This window comes from Stenella coeruleoalba (assembly GCF_951394435.1).
Source record: "Stenella coeruleoalba genome assembly, chromosome: Y".
In the NCBI taxonomy this organism is placed as follows: domain Eukaryota; kingdom Metazoa; phylum Chordata; class Mammalia; order Artiodactyla; family Delphinidae; genus Stenella; species Stenella coeruleoalba.
The window spans coordinates 1737157-1743870 of record NC_137168.1 but is presented as its reverse complement, the minus strand read 5'-3'; positions in this window follow the sequence as shown (position 1 = coordinate 1743870).

Here is a 6714-nt window from a genome sequence, read left to right as displayed (position 1 = left end):
TTGCATTGAGTCACAGTGCGGTGTGTGTGTGTGTTTGTGTGCTGGTATAAACTGCGCATTGAGTCACAGAGAGGTGTTTGTGTGTGTGTGGCTGTGTATGCTATTATAGGCTGTGCATTGAGTCACATTGATGTGTGTGTGTCGGCTCAATATGATTCTAAGCAAAATGCTTATGATAAAATGGTAAAGAAAAAAAATGGGTAAGAAACCTACACATATCAAGATTGGTGCAGAGGGAGTGATCAAGATGACAGAGTAGTAGGACATGAAGCTCACCTCCTCCCACGAATACATCAAAAATACCTCTACACGTGGATCAATTCTTACAGAATATCTACTGAATGCTGGCAGGAGATCTCAGACCTCTAAAAGGGCAAGAAAATCTCCACATAACTCGGTAGGACAAAAGAAAAAAAAAAAGAAAGTGAGAATGGAATCAGGAAAGGACCTGCACTGCTGGGAGGGAGCTGTGAAAGAGGAAAGGTTCCTGCACCGTGGAAGTCCCCTCACCAGCGGAGAGATCAGCCAGGACAGGGGAGAGCTAAGGAGCCTTGGAGGAGAATGCAGCAACTGGTTTGCAGCAGCCAGAATGGAGAGAAACCTGCACAGACGGTCAGTGTCACTGCTCTGCACTCCCCAGCCTGAGATATGCGTCCGCCAGTGCCGGTACAATCTAGGTGTGGAAGCTTGGGCTGTGGAGATCGGACCCATGGAGAAGACTGGGGTGGGCTGTGCAGAAATAGCCTGAAGGGGCTGAAGCCTGATGCAATGGCATCTGAGGGTGTACACGGAGGAAGCCTGGGCCACCTTAGAGGCCAGGTGCCACTGTGTAGGCGACGCACAACGGGATGGGTGGGACCTGCCATTACAGCTTTTTTCCCTGCATAAGCTCTCAGGAGGCAGGACATCACCTAGACGAGCTCCAGGAGCCGTCATGAGCCACCTCTGCTCCCATCGTGTGCTCTGGGGGCGTGCATGAGCCACCACTGCCAGCAAGAACCCCACGACCGCACACCAGCCACTGCATATGCATACCCCCTATCAAGGGGATAAGAGCCAGCACACACTGAGGAAAGAGGCAACAGGCATCCATACTAAAAACGGCCCTTGCACCAAAAATACTAAACCCACACAAGCTACATAGGGACACTGCCACATACAAATATCCCTCCACACCACAGGAGATAAAAGTGTTTCTCCTAAACTCACAGAATAAGAGAAATATAAGTAAAATGAAGAAGCAGAGGAACCACTCCCAATTAAAAGCCCAAGAGAATTCCCCTGAAAGAAACAAACAATGGAACAGACCTCTTTGGTCTAATAGACACCAATTTCTCAAAGGAGATAATGAAAATACTGAAGGAATTAAGAAAGACTATTGACAGAAATGCAGACTATTGTAAAAAGGGACTAGAAACTATAAAGAGCAACCAAGAAAAATTAGAAAACTCATTTGCCAAAACAAAAACTGAACTAAAGGCAATGAGTAGCAGAGTAAATAGTGCAGAAGAATGAATAAGTGACCTGGAAGATAGAATAATGGAAATCACCCAATCAGGAGAGCAGACAGAAAGCCAAATGAAAAAAAAATGAAAGCAATATAAGAGACCTGTGGGATAACATAAAACATGCCAATCTACACCTAATAGGGATTCCAGAAGGGGAAGAAAGAGAAAATGGGATCAAAAATGTGTTTGAAGAAATGATGGCTGAAAACTTCCCAAACTTAAAGAAGGAAACAGATATCCAGGTACAGGAAGCACAATGGGTCCCAAACAGGGTAAACCCACACAGAGCTACACCAAGCCCTATTATAATAAAAATGGCAGAAGTTAAAGTGAGGACTCTAAAGGCAATAGGAGAAAAACAAAGAGTTAATCACAAAGGAACTCCCATAAGGCTATCAGCTGATTTCTCTACAGAAACATTGCAGGCCAGAAGGGAGTGGCAAGATATATTCGAAGTCCTGAAAGGGAAATATCTGCAACCTAGGATGCTCTATCCAGCAAGATTATCATTTGGAATAGAAGGAGAGATAAAGAATTTCTCAGACGAGCAAAAACTAAAAAAATACAGCAATGCTAAATGCTAAGGGAAGTATTGAAAGGTCTTCTCTAAATACAAAAGAAGTCAAAGTATATAGGAAAGAGAAAATCACAATTGGAGAGCAAATCACCTAAATAAGCCAGTACCCAGATTTTTAAAAAATTTCTATGAAAGTGATGATAACCACCATGAACAGCAAAAGGATGAACGTGGAGTGTAAAAGAGGACATCAAAATCATAAAATGTGGGGTAGGAGAGTAAGAAAAATAGATTTTTTTTTTCAGTTCCTCCAATGTGTTTGAGCCTATATGACTACCAGTCTAAGGCAAGCAGATATAGGATGAGATTAACATACTTGAAAAACAGGGTACCACAAATCAGACACATACAATAGAATCACAAAAAACAAAAAGAGAATATAATACGAAAGAAAATCATCAAACCGAAAAAGGAAAAAGAAAAATAAAGGGACAAAAAAGAAATATAAAATCAATGGGAAAACAAGGTTAAAATGGCAATAAATACATATCTCTCAATAATTACCTTAAACATCAATGGACTAAATGCTCCAATCAAAAGACACAGAGTAGCAGATTGTAGGCTCTTGTTTTCTAATCCAATATGCTGCCTAGGAGACACCCACTTTACGGCACAGGACACACATAGATTGAAAGTGAGGTGATGGAAAAAGATATTTCATGGAAATAAAAGAAACCAGGGGTCACAATACTCGTATCAGACAAAATAGACTTTAAAACAAAGGCCATAAAGAAAGATAAAGAACAACACTATATAATGATAAAAGGATCCAACAAGAAGTGGATTTTACACTTGTCAACATATATCACCTAATATAGGAGCACCCAAATACATTAAATAAATACAGACATAAAGGGAGAAATTGACAGGAATAAAATAATAGTAGGAGACTTTAACACCCCACTCACATCAATGGACAGATGTTCTAAACAAAATATCAATAAGGCAACAGAGGTCTTAAATAATACAATAGGACAGTTAGACTTAATTGATATGTTCAGGACATTACATGCAGAAAAACCCAGCATACACATTCTCTTCAAGTGCACATGGAACATTCTCTAGGACTGACCACATATTAGGGCATAAAACAAGCCTCAACAAATTTAAGAGGATAGAAATGATCTCAAGCATCTTTTCTGACCACAACGGCATGAAACGAGAAATCAACCAGTGAAACAGAAACGAGAAAAAAATGATTACACAGAGACTAAACAATATGCTACTAAAAAGAAACCAATGGGTCAACAATTAAATAAAAGATGAAATTTAAAAACAACTTGAGACAAATGACAATGAAAACACAATCATACAAAATCTACAGGATGCAGCAAAAGCAGTTCTTAGATGAGAGTTCATAGTGATACAGGGTAAACAAAATCGACAAACCTTTGGCCAGGCTCACCAAGAAGAAGAGAGCGAAGACCCAAATAAACAAAATAAGAAATGAAAAAGGAGACATATCAACTGACACCATACAAACACAAAACCATAAGGGAATACTATGAACAATTATATGCCAATAAATTCGACAACTTAGAAGAAATGGACAACTTTCTAGAAACATACGGGCCACCAAAACTGACTCAAAAAGAAATAGATAATTTGAACAGACCAATCACTAGAGATGAAATAGAATCCATAGTTTACAAACTCCCCCACAGGGCTTCCCTGGTGGTGCAGTGGTTAAGGAGCCACCTGCCAATGCAGGGGACATGGGTTCGATCCCTGATCCGGGAAGATCCCACATGCTGCAGAGCAACTAAGATCGTGTGCCACAACTACTGAGCCTGTGCTCTAGAGCCCACGAGCCACAACTACTGAGCCCATGTGCCACAACTACTGAAGCCTGTGTGTCTAGAACCCGAGCTCCAAATGAAGAGTAGCCCCTGCTCACCACAACTAGAGAAAGCCCGTGCATGGCAACAAGATAGTGCAGCCAAAAATAAAATAAATATAATAAATAAATTTATTAAAGAAAAACTCCCCCTCAAACAAAAGTCCAGGACCAGATGGCTTCACAGGCAAATTCTACCCAACATACAAAGAAGAACTTATACTGATCCTTCTCAAACTCTTCCAAAAACCTGAAGAGAAGGGAACACTCCCAAAGACATTCTATGAAGCCACCATCACCCTGATACCAAAACCAGACAAAGACACCACCAAAAAAGAAAATTACAGGCCAATATCTTTGATGAATATAGATGCAAAAATTCTCAACAAAATATAGCAAACTAGATCCAACAACACATAAAAAAATCATACATCACAACCAAGTGGGATTCATCCCAAGCTCATAAGGATGGTTCAACATATGCAAATTAATCAATGTGATACACCACATAAACAAAAGTCAAAAACCACTTGATCATCTCAATAGATGCAGAAAAAAGATTTGACAAAATTCAACATCCATTCATGATAAACACTCTTACCAAAGTGAGTATAGAGGGAATATATCTCAACATAATAAAAGCTATTTATGACAAACCCAGAGCCAATATAATACTCAATGATGAAAAGTTGAAAGCCTTCCCGCTAACATCTGGAATAAGACAAGGATACCCACTTCCACCTCTTCTATTCAACATAGTATTGGAAGTCCTAGCCACAGCAATCAGACAAGAAAAAGAAATAAAAGTTATCCAAATTGGAAGAGGTAAAATCGTCATTATATGCAGATGACATGACTCTCTATATAGAAAACCCTAAAGACTCCACACAAATACTAGAACTGATCAGTGAATTCAGAAACGTAGCAGGATACAAGATTAACATACAGAAATTGGTTGCACACCGAGGCCACAACAGTGAGAGACCCGCGTACAGAAAAAACAAACAAACAAAAAAACTAAAAATTGAATTACCATATGATCCAGCAACCCCACTCCTGGGCATATACCCAGACAAAACTCTAATACAAAGAGATACATGCACCCCTATGTTCATAGCAGCACTATTCACAATAGCCAAGACATGGAAACAACCTAAGTGTCCACTGACAGATGAATGGATAAAGAAGATGTGGTACATGTATACAATGGACTAGTACTCGGCCATAAAAAAGAACAAAATAATGCCATTTGCAGCAACACGGATGCAACTAGAGATTATCATACTATGTGAAATAAGTCAGAAAGAGAAAGTCAAATACCATATGATATCACTTATATGTGGAATCTAAAATATGACACAAATGAACATATCTATGAAACAGCAACAGACTCATGGACATAGAGAATAGACTTGTGGTTGCCAAGGGGGAGGAGGTTGGGGGAGGGATGGAATGGGAAGTTGGGGTTAACAGATGTAAACTATTATACATGGAATAGATAAACAAGGCCCTACTGTATAGCACAGGGAACTATATTCACTATCCTATGATAAACCATAAGGAAAAAGAATATAAAAAGAGAATATATATATATATATGTATAACTGAATCCCTTTGCTGTACAGCAGAAATTAACACAACATTGTAAATCAACTACACTTCAATAAAAAATAATAATAAAATGACTGAGAGAAAAAAAAATGATTGGTGTATTTTACTCTGTGTAAAGTTTACATTCAAAGACAAGCACTGTAAACAAATACGGCTCACTAGTTAATGTCATGCTTGCTGAAATACTTAAGGAGACATGTACTAATGTCTGCAATTTACCACAAAATGCATCAAGGGATAAGATGGATTGGGGCTTTTCTGGTGGCGCAGTCGTTAAGAATCCACCTGCCAATGCAGAGGACACGGGTTCGAGGCCTGGTCTGGGAAGATCCCACATGCCGCAGAGCAACAAAGCCCATGCAGCACAACCACTGAGGCAGCACACCACAACTACTGAAGCCCGCGTGCCTAGAGCCCGTGCTCCGTAACAAGAGAACCACTGCAATAAGAAGCCACACACCACAGCAAAGAGTAGCCCCCGCTCACCGCAACTAGAGAAGGCCCGTGCTCAGAAACAAAGGCCCAACACAGCCAAAAATAAAATAAATAAATTTTTAAAGAAGAATAATGAAAACCAAAATGCATATGAAGCATAATTCCAACTTTAAAAATATGAGCTGAAGTATTTACAATAGCCAGGACATTGGAGCAACCTAAGTGTCCATCGACAGATGAATGGATAAAGAAGGTGTGGCACGTATATACAATGGAATATTACTCAGCCATAAAAAAAAAACGAAATTGAGTTATTTGTAGTGAGGTGGATGGACCTAGAGTCTGTCATACAGAGTGAAGTAAGTCAGAAAGAGAAAAACAAATACCGTAGGCTAACACATATATATGGAATCTAAAAAAAAATGGTTCTGATGAACCTAGGGCAGGACAGGAATAAAGACACAGATGGAGAGAATGGACTTGAGGACACAGGTAGGGGGAAGGGTAAGCTGGGACAAAGTGAGAGACTCGCATGGACATATATACACTACCAAATATAAAATATAGACAGCTAGTGGGAAGCAGCCACATGGCACAGGGAGGTCAGCTCGGTGCTTTGTGACCACCTAGAGGCGTGGGATAGGGAGGGTGGGAGGGAGGGAGATGCAAGAGGGAGGGGATATGGGGATATATGTATATGCATAACTGATTCACTTTGTTATAAAGCAGAAACTAACACACCATTG